We start from the raw sequence: 12,957 nt of genomic DNA, 5'->3' as shown, positions 1-12,957 counted from the left end.
CCCCGAGTACCGACACTGCACCGACACTGCCCCCGAGTACCCACTCTGCCCCCGAGTACCCACTCTGCCCCCGAGTACCCACTCTGCCCCCGAGTACCCACTCTGCCCCCGAGTACCCACTCTGCCCCCGAGTACCCACTCTGCCCCCGAGTACCCACTCTGCCCCCGAGTACCCACTCTGCCCCCGAGTACCCACTCTGCCCCCGAGTACCCACTCTGCCCCCGAGTACCCACTCTGCCCCCGAGTACCCACTCTGCCCCCGAGTACCCACTCTCGAGTACCCACTCTCGAGTACCCACTCTCGAGTACCCACTCTCGAGTACCCACTCTCGAGTACCCACTCTCGAGTACCCACTCTCGAGTACCCACTCTCGAGTACCCACTCTCGAGTACCCACTCTCGAGTACCCACTCTGCCCCCAGAGTACCCACTCTGCCCCCAGAGTACCCACTCTGCCCCCAGAGTACCCACTCTGCCCCGACTCTGCCCCGACACTGCCCCCGATTACCGACTCTGCCCCGACTCTGCCCCCGAGTACCGACTCTGCCCCCGAGTACCGACTCTGCCCCGACACTGCCCCCGAGTACCGACACTGCCCCGACTCTGCCCCCGAGTACCGCCTCTGCCCCCGAGTACCGCCTCTGCCCCCGAGTACCGCCTCTGCCCCCGAGTACCGACACTGTACCGACACTGCCCCCGGGTACCGACTCTGCCCCCAGAGTACCGACTCTGCCCCCAGAGTACCGACTCTGCCCCCAGAGTACCGACTCTGCCCCCAGAGTACCGACTCTGCCCCCAGAGTACCGACTCTGCCCCCAGAGTACCGACTCTGCCCCCAGAGTACCGACTCTGCCCCCAGATCTGCCCCCAGATCTGCCCCCAGATCTGCCCCCAGATCTGCCCCCAGATCTGCCCCCAGATCTGCCCCCAGAGTACCGACTCTGCCCCCAGAGTACCGACTCTGCCCCCAGAGTACCGACTCTGCCCCCAGAGTACCGACTCTGCCCCCAGAGTACCGACACTGTACCGACACTGCCCCCGGGTACCGACTCTGCCCCAGAGTACCGACTCTGCCCCAGAGTACCGACTCTGCCCCCAGAGTACCGACTCTGCCCCAGAGTACCGACTCTGCCCCCAGAGTACCGACTCTGTGCCCCCAGAGTACCGACTCTGCCCCCAGAGTACCGACTCTGCCCCCAGAGTACCGACTCTGCCCCCAGAGTACCGACTCTGCCCCCAGAGTACCGACACTGCCCCCGAGTTCCGACACTGTACCGACATTGGCCGCGAGTACCGACTCTGCCCCCGAGTACCGACTCTGCCCCCGAGTACCGACTCTGCCCCCGAGTACCGACATTGTACCGACACTGCCCCCGAGTACCGACACTGCCCCCGAGTACCGACACTGCACCGACACTGCCCCCGAGTACCGACACTGCCCCGACGCTGCCCGAGAGTACCAACACTGCACTGACACTGCCCCAGAGTACCGACACTGCCCCCGAGTACCGACACTGTACCGACACTGCCCCCGAGTACCGACTCTGCCCCCAAGTACCGACACTGTACCGACACTGCCCCCGAGTACCGACTTTGCACCGACACTGCCCCCGAGTACCGACACTGCCCCCGAGTACCGACACTGCCCCCGAGTACCGACACTGTACCGACACTGCCCCCGAGTACCGACACTGTACCGACACTGCCCCCGAGTACCGACACTGTACCGACACTGCCCCCGAGTACCGACTCTGTACCGACACTGCCCCCGAGTACCGACTCTGCCCCGACACTGCCCCCGAGTACCGACACTGCCCCGACACTGCCCCCGAGTACCGACACTGCCCCGAGTACTGACACTGTACCGACACTGCCCCCGAGTACCGACACTGCCCCCGAGTACCGACACTGTACCGACACTGCCCCCGAGAACCGACACTGTACCGACACTGCCCCCGAGTACCCACACTGTACCGACACTGCCCCCGAGTACCCACACTGTACCGACACTGCCCCCGAGTACCCACACTGTACCGACACCCCCGAGTACCAACACTGCCCCCGAGAACCGACACTGCCCCCGAGTACCGACACTGCACCCGAGTACCGACACTGCACTGACACTGCCCCCGAGTACCCACACTGTACCGACACTGCCCCCGAGTACCCACACTGTACCGACACTGCCCCCGAGTACCCACACTGTACCGACACTGCCCCCGAGTACCAACACTGTACCGACACTGCCCCCGAGTACCGACACTGCCCCCGAGTACTAACACTGCCCCCGAGTACCAACACTGCCCCCGTTTACCTGACACTGTACCGACACTGCCCCCCGAGTACCTGACACTGTACCGACTCTGCCCCAGAGTACCGACTCTGCCCCCCAGTACCGACTCTGCCCCCGAGTACCGACTCTGCACCGACACTGCCCCCGAGTACCGACACTGCCCCAGAGTACCGACACTGCCCCGACACTGCCCCCGAGTACCGACACTGCCCCGACACTGCCCCCGAGTACCGACACTGCCCCCGAGTACCGACACTGTACCGACACTGCCCCCGAGTACCGACACTGTACCGACACTGCCCCCGAGTACCCACACTGTACCGACACTGCCCCCGAGTACCCACACTGTACCGACACTGCCCCCGAGTACCCACACTGTACCGACACTGCCCCCGAGTACCCACACTGTACCGACACTGCCCCCGAGTACCGACACTGCCCCCCGAGTACCTGACACTGTACCGACACTGCCCCCCGAGTACCTGACACTGTACCGACTCTGCCCCCGAGTACCGACTCTGCCCCCCAGTACCGACTCTGCACCGACACTGCCCCCGAGTACCGACACTGCCCCGACTCTGCCCCCGAGTACCGACTCTGCCCCGACTCTGCCCCCGAGTACCGACACTGCCCCGACTCTGCCCCCGAGTACCGACTCTGCCCCCGAGTACCGACTCTGCCCCCGAGTACCGACTCTGCCCCCGAGTACCGACACTGCCCCCGAGTACCGACACTGCCCCGACACTGCCCCAGAGTACCGACTCTGCCCCCGAGAGTACCGACACTGCACCGACACTGCACCGTCACTGCCCCAGAGTACCGACACTGCACCGACACTGCACCGTCACTGCCCCAGAGTACCGTCACTGCCCCCAGAGTACCGACTCTGCCCCAGAGTACCGACTCTGCCCCCAGAGTACCGACTCTGCCCCCAGAGTACCGACTCTGCCCCCAGAGTACCGACTCTGCCCCCAGAGTACCGACTCTGCCCCCAGAGTACTGACTCTGCACCGACTCTGCCCCCGAGTACCGACTCTGCACCGACTCTGCCCCCCGAGTACCTGACACTGTACCGACTCTGCCCCCGAGTACCGACTCTGCCCCCCAGTACCGACTCTGCCCCCGAGTACCGACTCTGCACCGACACTGCCCCCGAGTACCCACTCTCGAGTACCCACTCTCGAGTACCCACTCTCGAGTACCCACTCTCGAGTACCCACTCTCGAGTACCCACTCTCGAGTACCCACTCTGCCCCCAGAGTACCCACTCTGCCCCCAGAGTACCCACTCTGCCCCCAGAGTACCCACTCTGCCCCCAGAGTACCCACTCTGCCCCCAGAGTACCCACTCTGCCCCGACACTGCCCCCGAGTACCGACACTGCCCCGACACTGCCCCCGATTACCGACTCTGCCCCGACTCTGCCCCCGAGTACCGACTCTGCCCCCGAGTACCGACTCTGCCCCGACACTGCCCCCGAGTACCGACACTGCCCCGACTCTGCCCCCGAGTACCGCCTCTGCCCCCGAGTACCGCCTCTGCCCCCGAGTACCGCCTCTGCCCCCGAGTACCGACACTGTACCGACACTGCCCCCGGGTACCGACTCTGCCCCCGAGTACCGACTCTGCCCCCAGAGTACCGACTCTGCCCCCAGAGTACCGACTCTGCCCCCAGAGTACCGACTCTGCCCCCAGAGTACCGACTCTGCCCCCAGAGTACCGACTCTGCCCCCAGATCTGCCGACTCTGCCCCCAGATCTGCCCCCAGATCTGCCCCCAGATCTGCCCCCAGATCTGCCCCCAGATCTGCCCCCAGATCTGCCCCCAGAGTACCGACTCTGCCCCCAGAGTACCGACTCTGCCCCCAGAGTACCGACTCTGCCCCCAGAGTACCGACTCTGCCCCCAGAGTACCGACTCTGCCCCCAGAGTACCGACACTGTACCGACACTGCCCCCGGGTACCGACTCTGCCCCAGAGTACCGACTCTGCCCCAGAGTACCGACTCTGCCCCCAGAGTACCGACTCTGCCCCCAGAGTACCGACTCTGCCCCCAGAGTACCGACTCTGCCCCCAGAGTACCGACTCTGCCCCCAGAGTACCGACTCTGCCCCCAGAGTACCGACTCTGCCCCCAGAGTACCGACTCTGCCCCCAGAGTACCGACTCTGCCCCCAGAGTACCGACACTGTACCGACATTGGCCGCGAGTACCGACTCTGCCCCCGAGTACCGACTCTGCCCCCGAGTACCGACTCTGCCCCCGAGTACCGACTCTGCCCCCGAGTACCGACTCTGCCCCCGAGTACCGACTCTGCCCCCGAGTACCGACTCTGCCCCCGAGTACCGACTCTGCCCCCGAGTACCGACATTGTACCGACACTGCCCCCGAGTACCGACACTGCACCGACACTGCCCCCGAGTACCGACACTGCCCCGACGCTGCCCTAGAGTACCGACACTGCCCTGACACTGCCCCAGAGTACCGACACTGCCCCCGAGTACCGACACTGTACCGACACTGCCCCCGAGTACCGACTCTGCCCCCAAGTACCGACACTGTACCGACACTGCCCCCGAGTACCGACTTTGCACCGACACTGCCCCCGAGTACCGACACTGCCCCCGAGTACCGACACTGCCCCCGAGTACCGACACTGTACCGACACTGCCCCCGAGTACCGACACTGTACCGACACTGCCCCCGAGTACCGACACTGTACCGACACTGCCCCCGAGTACCGACACTGTACCGACACTGCCCCCGAGTACCGACTCTGCCCCGACACTGCCCCCGAGTACCGACACTGCCCCGACACTGCCCCCGAGTACCGACACTGCCCCGAGTACTGACACTGTACCGACACTGCCCCCGAGTACCGACACTGCCCCCGAGTACCGACACTGTACCGACACTGCCCCCGAGAACCGACACTGTACCGACACTGCCCCCGAGTACCCACACTGTACCGACACTGCCCCCGAGTACCCACACTGTACCGACACTGCCCCCGAGTACCCACACTGTACCGACACCCCCGAGTACCAACACTGCCCCCGAGAACCGACACTGCCCCCGAGTACCGACACTGCACCCGAGTACCGACACTGCACTGACACTGCCCCCGAGTACCCACACTGTACCGACACTGCCCCCGAGTACCCACACTGTACCGACACTGCCCCCGAGTACCCACACTGTACCGACACTGCCCCCGAGTACCCACACTGTACCGACACTGCCCCCGAGTACCCACACTGTACCGACACTGCCCTCGAGTACCAACACTGTACCGACACTGCCCCCGAGTACCGACACTGCCCCCGAGTACTAACACTGCCCCCGAGTACCAACACTGCCCCCGTTTACCTGACACTGTACCGACACTGCCCCCCGAGTACCTGACACTGTACCGACTCTGCCCCAGAGTACTGACTCTGCCCCCCAGTACCGACTCTGCCCCCGAGTACCGACTCTGCACCGACACTGCCCCCGAGTACCGACACTGCCCCAGAGTACCGACACTGCCCCGACACTGCCCCCGAGTACCGACACTGCCCCGACACTGCCCCCGAGTACCCACACTGCCCCCGAGTACCGACACTGTACCGACACTGCCCCCGAGTACCGACACTGTACCGACACTGCCCCCGAGTACCCACACTGTACCGACACTGCCCCCGAGTACCCACACTGTACCGACACTGCCCCCGAGTACCCACACTGTACCGACACTGCCCCCGAGTACCCACACTGTACCGACACTGCCCCCGAGTACCGACACTGCCCCCCGAGTACCTGACACTGTACCGACACTGCCCCCCGAGTACCTGACACTGTACCGACTCTGCCCCCCAGTACCGACTCTGCACCGACACTGCCCCCGAGTACCGACACTGCCCCGACTCTGCCCCCGAGTACCGACTCTGCCCCGACTCTGCCCCCGAGTACCGACACTGCCCCGACTCTGCCCCCGAGTACCGACTCTGCCCCCGAGTACCGACTCTGCCCCCGAGTACCGACTCTGCCCCCGAGTACCGACTCTGCCCCCGAGTACCGACTCTGCCCCCGAGTACCGACTCTGCCCCCGAGTACCGACTCTGCACCGACACTGCCCCCGAGTACCGACACTGCCCCGACACTGCCCCAGAGTACCGACACTGCCCCGACTCTGCCCCCGAGAGTACCGACTCTGCCCCCGAGAGTACCGACACTGCACCGACACTGCACCGTCACTGCCCCAGAGTACCGACACTGCACCGACACTGCACCGTCACTGCCCCAGAGTACCGTCACTGCCCCCAGAGTACCGACTCTGCCCCAGAGTACCGACTCTGCCCCAGAGTACCGACTCTGCCCCCAGAGTACCGACTCTGCCCCCAGAGTACCGACTCTGCCCCCAGAGTACCGACTCTGCCCCCAGAGTACCGACTCTGCCCCCAGAGTACCGACTCTGCCCCCAGAGTACCGACTCTGCCCCCAGAGTACCGACTCTGCACCGACTCTGCCCCCGAGTACCGACTCTGCACCGACTCTGCCCCCCGAGTACCTGACACTGTACCGACTCTGCCCCCGAGTACCGACTCTGCCCCCCAGTACCGACTCTGCCCCCGAGTACCGACTCTGCACCGACACTGCCCCCGAGTACCGACACTGCCCCGACACTGCCCCAGAGTACCGACACTGCCCCGACACTGCCCCCGAGTACCGACACTGCCCCGACACTGCCCCCGAGTACCGACACTGCCCCCGAGTACCGACTCTGCCCCCGAGTACCGACTCTGCCCCCGAGTACCGACTCTGCACCGACACTGCCCCCGAGTACCGACACTGCCCCGACACTGCCCCAGAGTACCGACACTGCCCCGACTCTGCCCCCGAGAGTACCGACTCTGCCCCCGAGAGTACCGACACTGCACCGACACTGCACCGTCACTGCCCCAGAGTACCGACACTGCACCGACACTGCACCGTCACTGCCCCAGAGTACCGTCACTGCCCCCAGAGTACCGTCACTGCCCCCAGAGTACCGACTCTGCCCCCAGAGTACCGACTCTGCCCCCAGAGTACCGACTCTGCCCCCAGAGTACCGACTCTGCCCCCAGAGTACCGACTCTGCACCGACTCTGCCCCCGAGTACCGACTCTGCACCGACTCTGCCCCCCGAGTACCTGACACTGTACCGACTCTGCCCCCGAGTACCGACTCTGCCCCCCAGTACCGACTCTGCCCCCGAGTACCGACTCTGCACCGACACTGCCCCCGAGTACCGACACTGCCCCGACACTGCCCCAGAGTACCGACACTGCCCCGACACTGCCCCCGAGTACCGACACTGCCCCGACACTGCCCCCGAGTACCGACACTGCCCCCGAGTACCTGACACTGTACCGACACTGCCCCCCGAGTACCTGACACTGTACCGACTCTGCCCCCGAGTACCGACTCTGCCCCCCAGTACCGACTCTGCCCCCCAGTACCGACTCTGCACCGACACTGCCCCCGAGTTCCGACACTGCCCCGACACTGCCCCAGAGTACCGACACTGCCCCAGAGTACCGACACTGCCCCGACACTGCCCCCGAGTACCGACACTGCCCCCGAGTACCGACACTGTACCGACACCGCCCCAGAGTACCGACTCTGCCCCCAGAGTACCGACTCTGCCCCCAGAGTACCGACTCTGCCCCCGAGAGTACCGACTCTGCCCCCGAGAGTACCGACTCTGCCCCCGAGAGTACCGACTCTGCCCCCGAGAGTACCGACTCTGCCCCCGAGAGTACCGACTCTGCACCGACACTGCACCGTCACTGCCCCAGAGTACCGACTCTGCCCCAGAGTACCGACTCTGCCCCCAGAGTACCGACTCTGCCCCCAGAGACTCTGCCCCCAGAGACTCTGCCCCCAGAGACTCTGCCCCCAGAGACTCTGCCCCCAGAGACTCTGCCCCCAGAGTACCGACTCTGCCCCCAGAGTACCGACTCTGCCCCCAGAGTACCGACTCTGCACCGACTCTGCCCCCGAGTACCGACTCTGCACCGACTCTGCCCCCGAGTACCGACTCTGCACCGACTCTGCCCCCGAGTACCGACTCTGCCCCCGAGTACCGACTCTGCACCAACTCTGCCCCCGAGTACCGACTCTGCCCCCGAGTACCGACTCTGCCCCCGAGTACCGACTCTGCCCCCGAGTACCGACTCTGCCCCCGAGTACCGACTCTGCCCCCGAGTACCGACTCTGCCCCCGAGTACCGACTCTGCCCCCGAGTACCGACTCTGCCCCCGAGTACCGACTCTGCCCCCGAGTACCGACTCTGCCCCCGAGTACCGACTCTGCCCCGACTCTGCCCCCGAGTACCGACTCTGCCCCCGAGTACCGACTCTGCCCCCGACTCTGCCCCCGAGTACCGACTCTGCCCCGACTCTGCCCCGACTCTGCCCCCGAGTACCGACTCTGCCCCGACTCTGCCCCCGAGTACCGACTCTGCCCCGACTCTGCCCCCGAGTACCGACTCTGCCCCGACTCTGCCCCCGAGTACCGACTCTGCCCCGACTCTGCCCCCGAGTACCGACTCTGCCCCGACTCTGCCCCCGAGTACCGACTCTGCCCCGACTCTGCCCCCGAGTACCGACTCTGCCCCGACTCTGCCCCCGAGTACCGACTCTGCCCCGACTCTGCCCCGACTCTGCCCCCGAGTACCGACTCTGCCCCGACTCTGCCCCCGAGTACCGACTCTGCCCCGACTCTGCCCCCGAGTACCGACTCTGCCCCGACTCTGCCCCCGAGTACCGACTCTGCCCCCGAGTACCGACTCTGCCCCGACTCTGCCCCCGAGTACCGACTCTGCCCCGACTCTGCCCCCGAGTACCGACTCTGCCCCGACTCTGCCCCCGAGTACCGACTCTGCCCCGACTCTGCCCCCGAGTACCGACTCTGCCCCGACTCTGCCCCCGAGTACCGACTCTGCCCCGACTCTGCCCCCGAGTACCGACTCTGCCCCGACTCTGCCCCCGAGTACCGACTCTGCCCCCGAGTCCCGACTCTGCCCCCGAGTACCGACTCTGCCCCCGAGTACCGACTCTGCCCCGACTCTGCCCCCGAGTACCGACTCTGCCCCGACTCTGCCCCGACTCTGCCCCCGAGTACCGACTCTGCCCCGACTCTGCCCCGACTCTGCCCCCGAGTACCGACTCTGCCCCGACTCTGCCCCCGAGTACCGACTCTGCCCCCGAGTACCGACTCTGCCCCGACTCTGCCCCCGAGTACCGACTCTGCCCCGACTCTGCCCCCGAGTACCGACTCTGCCCCGACTCTGCCCCCGAGTACCGACTCTGCCCCGACTCTGCCCCCGAGTACCGACACTGCCCCGACTCTGCCCCCGAGTACCGACTCTGCCCCGACTCTGCCCCCGAGTACCGACTCTGCACCGACACTGCCCCCGAGTACCGACACTGCCCCCGAGTACCGACACTGCCCCCGAGTACCGACACTGCCCCCGAGTACCGACACTGCCCCCGAGTACCGACTCTGCCCCCGAGTACCGACACTGCCCCGACACTGCCCCCGAGTACCGACACTGCCCCCGAGTACCGACTCTGCCCCCGAGTACCGACACTGCCCCCGAGTACCGACACTGCCCCCGAGTACCGACACTGCCCCGACTCTGCCCCCGAGTACCGACTCTGCCCCCGAGTACCGACTCTAACCCTGTACTGTAGTCTTATACGGGGTATAATCTTAACAACTTGGATGTGCTCAAATGTAACAATGTCTTTTTCCCAAATCTTTAATTCCGCCCATCCTCGACCCCAAGACTTGGGGGTCGAGGGTTGCCTAGTGGGTAGAGCGTTGGACTCGTAACCGAAAGCTTGCAAGTTGAAATCCCCGAGCTGACAAGGTACACATGTCGTTCTGCCCCTGAACAGGCAGTTAACCCACTGTTCCCAGTCCGTCATTGAAAATAAGAATTTGTTCAAAACTGATTTGCCTAGTTAAATAAAGGTGAAATAAACACTGATTCCCTAGTTGATCCTGCGTTTTGACTCCCTAGTTGATCCTGCCCTGCGTTTTGACTCCTCAGTTGATCCTGCCCTGCGTTTCTCGATTGTCCTACGGAAAAGATGCAGTTGTGCAAACAATGAGCTGTTTTATAAGTTAGTACATGGGCAAAAATATTAGAGACTCAGAATATGGATTTATATTCTATGAACACTTTAAAACGCCCAAGGTCAATGTCAGCACCCTCTTGGAAATTAAATTATCGTAATACAATCCACATAAATATCTGCCTGTTTAAGCCAGAGGTATGTTTTTTTTGGCATTGGATGCGTCTCAATATACCACATCCGCCGATGTCGACTTCTGCATCTGGTGAAAGGTGTCTGGGCTAGAGCAGGGTTTGTCAGATTGTTACGCACGCCTCTATGAAGAGGGAATGCAACACCCTGCTACAACTAAACTCTCCGTGAAGCGAAAAAGGTATGGACTGTAGGTGCGAGTAAGGATGACAACAGGCAGAATGTGGTACCGTTTACAAGGACTTTATTCCTTTACACGGTAATATAGGGAAAAGGGGCTGGACGGAACCAAAGCAAAGAAAGTAAATCTCAAATCCCCCCCCTCTCCTATCTTACCTGCCTACCCACTACTTACCTAATTTAGCACCACCTGGTGCCCTATAACCAAAATACAGGGGGTGGTCCGCCCAGGTCTTACCTAGTGTGCCTAGACAGTGAATATACTACGGGTATATGTATGCCCGCGGGCCTCTTGCCTAAGCACTCCCAAGGTGCCTTCCTCTTCCCCCCTGGGAACAAATGAAACAGAATATTAAACAATTTCACAAACAAACTAAGAAACAAAGGACATCAACTAAGCTCTACCTGAGCAACAAACTCACAGAACATACCACTTCCCAGCAATGAACTCCCAGCAAATCAACCTCCAGCAAAATCTCTCTGCAATGACCTCCCAGCAAATCTCTAGCAAATACCCTATGCAATGACCTCCCAGCAAAAATCTCTCTCTGCTTAACGGAACACTGGCTTTTATATAGCTTCAGATTGAATGGGTAATTGGAGACAGCTGAGTCTTGACGAGGGGGCGGGGTCAGCTCTCCAATTAGCCCTGGAGTTGACCAATCAGCTGCTTGAGGGATTTCAGGAAGCCATTTCCTGAAATAAGCACATGCACAAACACAAACTACAACACATAAACTGGGGAACGTAACACAGATTATCCCAAATTTGGTCTTCTCACGTCTCTGGAGTGGTTTGGGTGACTCTCAGGAACACGATGGTGTTCTCCGTTTTGTTCTACAACCCCACCACAAGCGTCTTGGGTCTCATCTGAAGTCGGTACAGCTGATCTGCCAACTTCTGTCTGAACAGTTTGGGCTACACTGATGTGGTTTTGATCTAGGATGCCCACAGGCCTCACAAGACTCATCTGAAGGTCCCCAGGTACCAGGTAAACATTTCTATGGAAGTCCACCACATGACCAAAAGTATGTGAACACCTGCTTGTCCAACATCTTATTCCAAAATCACGGGCATTAATATGGAGTTGGTCCCCCTTTGCAGCTGTAACAGCCTCCACTCTTCTGGGAAGACTTTTTAATAGATGTTGGAACATTGATGCAGAGACTTGCTTCCATTCAGCCACGAGACCATTAGTGAGGTCAGGGCACTGATGTTGGGGGTGATTAGGCCTGGCTCGCATTCGGTGTTCCAATTCATCCCAAAGGTGTTCATTGGGGTTGAGGTCAGGGTTCTGTGCAGCCAAGTCAAGTTCTTCCACACCAATCTAGACAAACTATTTCTGTATGGACCTCTTTGTGCTGAAACATGAAAAGGCCCCCAACTGTTGCCGCAAAGTTGGAAGCACAGAATTGTCTAGAATGTTATTGTATGCTGTTGTGTTAAGATGTTCCTTCACTGGAACTAAGGGGCCTAGTCCCATCCATGAAAAACATCCCCAGACCATTATTCCCCATCCACCAAACTTTACAGTTGGCACGATGCATTGCGGCAGGTAACGTTCTTCTGGCATCCGCCAAACCGAGATTTGTCCGTCAGAATGCCAGATGGTGAAGCGTGATTCTTCACTCCAGAGTTTAATGGCGGCGAGCTTCACACACCGCCATTTTATCGATACAGTTTGAATGCACAGAGACACCGTGCCAAGATCCTTAGGCCCATTGTCGTATGACATCTCCTTCGTGTTGAGTTGATCAGGCTGTGGATTGTGGCCTGTGGAATGTTGTCCCATTCCTCTTCGATGGCTGTGTTGTTGGATATTGCCGGGAACTGGAACGTACTCGAGGACAGTTTTATCTTCCAGGAATTGTGTACAGATCTTTGCTACATCGGGCCTCCTCAGGATCTCGTCTGTTCAAAGTTGATATCAGCAAACCGCTCGCCCACACTACACCAGACATGTGGTCTGCCATCTGCCCGGTACAGTCGGTTAGGAAGTCGGTCACGACGCCGAACTGCAGTCGGGTCAAGATCCTGGTGAGGACGACGAGCACGCAGATGAGCTTAACTGACACTGTTTCTGACAGTTTGTGCAAATCCACAGTTTAGGGAGCAGAGTGAACAGTCTATGGGTTAGGTGGCTGGAGTCTTTATATTATATTAGTGTTATCTACCTGGTGAGACTAATG

General features: G+C 61.6%; 1 protein-coding gene across 1 annotated transcript in view; it reads left to right on the top strand.

Moving 5' to 3' along the window:
- Nucleotides 1–12,957, top strand: part of abcb7 (ATP binding cassette subfamily B member 7) — a 94,154-nt gene that overhangs the window by 26,288 nt on the left and 54,909 nt on the right. The window lies entirely within an intron of this gene.

Source organism: Oncorhynchus mykiss, chromosome 25 (assembly GCF_057628025.1).
Source record: "Oncorhynchus mykiss isolate SJ-2025 chromosome 25, ASM5762802v1, whole genome shotgun sequence".
NCBI classification, from domain to species: domain Eukaryota; kingdom Metazoa; phylum Chordata; class Actinopteri; order Salmoniformes; family Salmonidae; genus Oncorhynchus; species Oncorhynchus mykiss.
The sequence above is the reverse complement of the archived record's forward strand: the minus strand, read 5'-3'. Positions and strand labels throughout refer to the sequence as shown.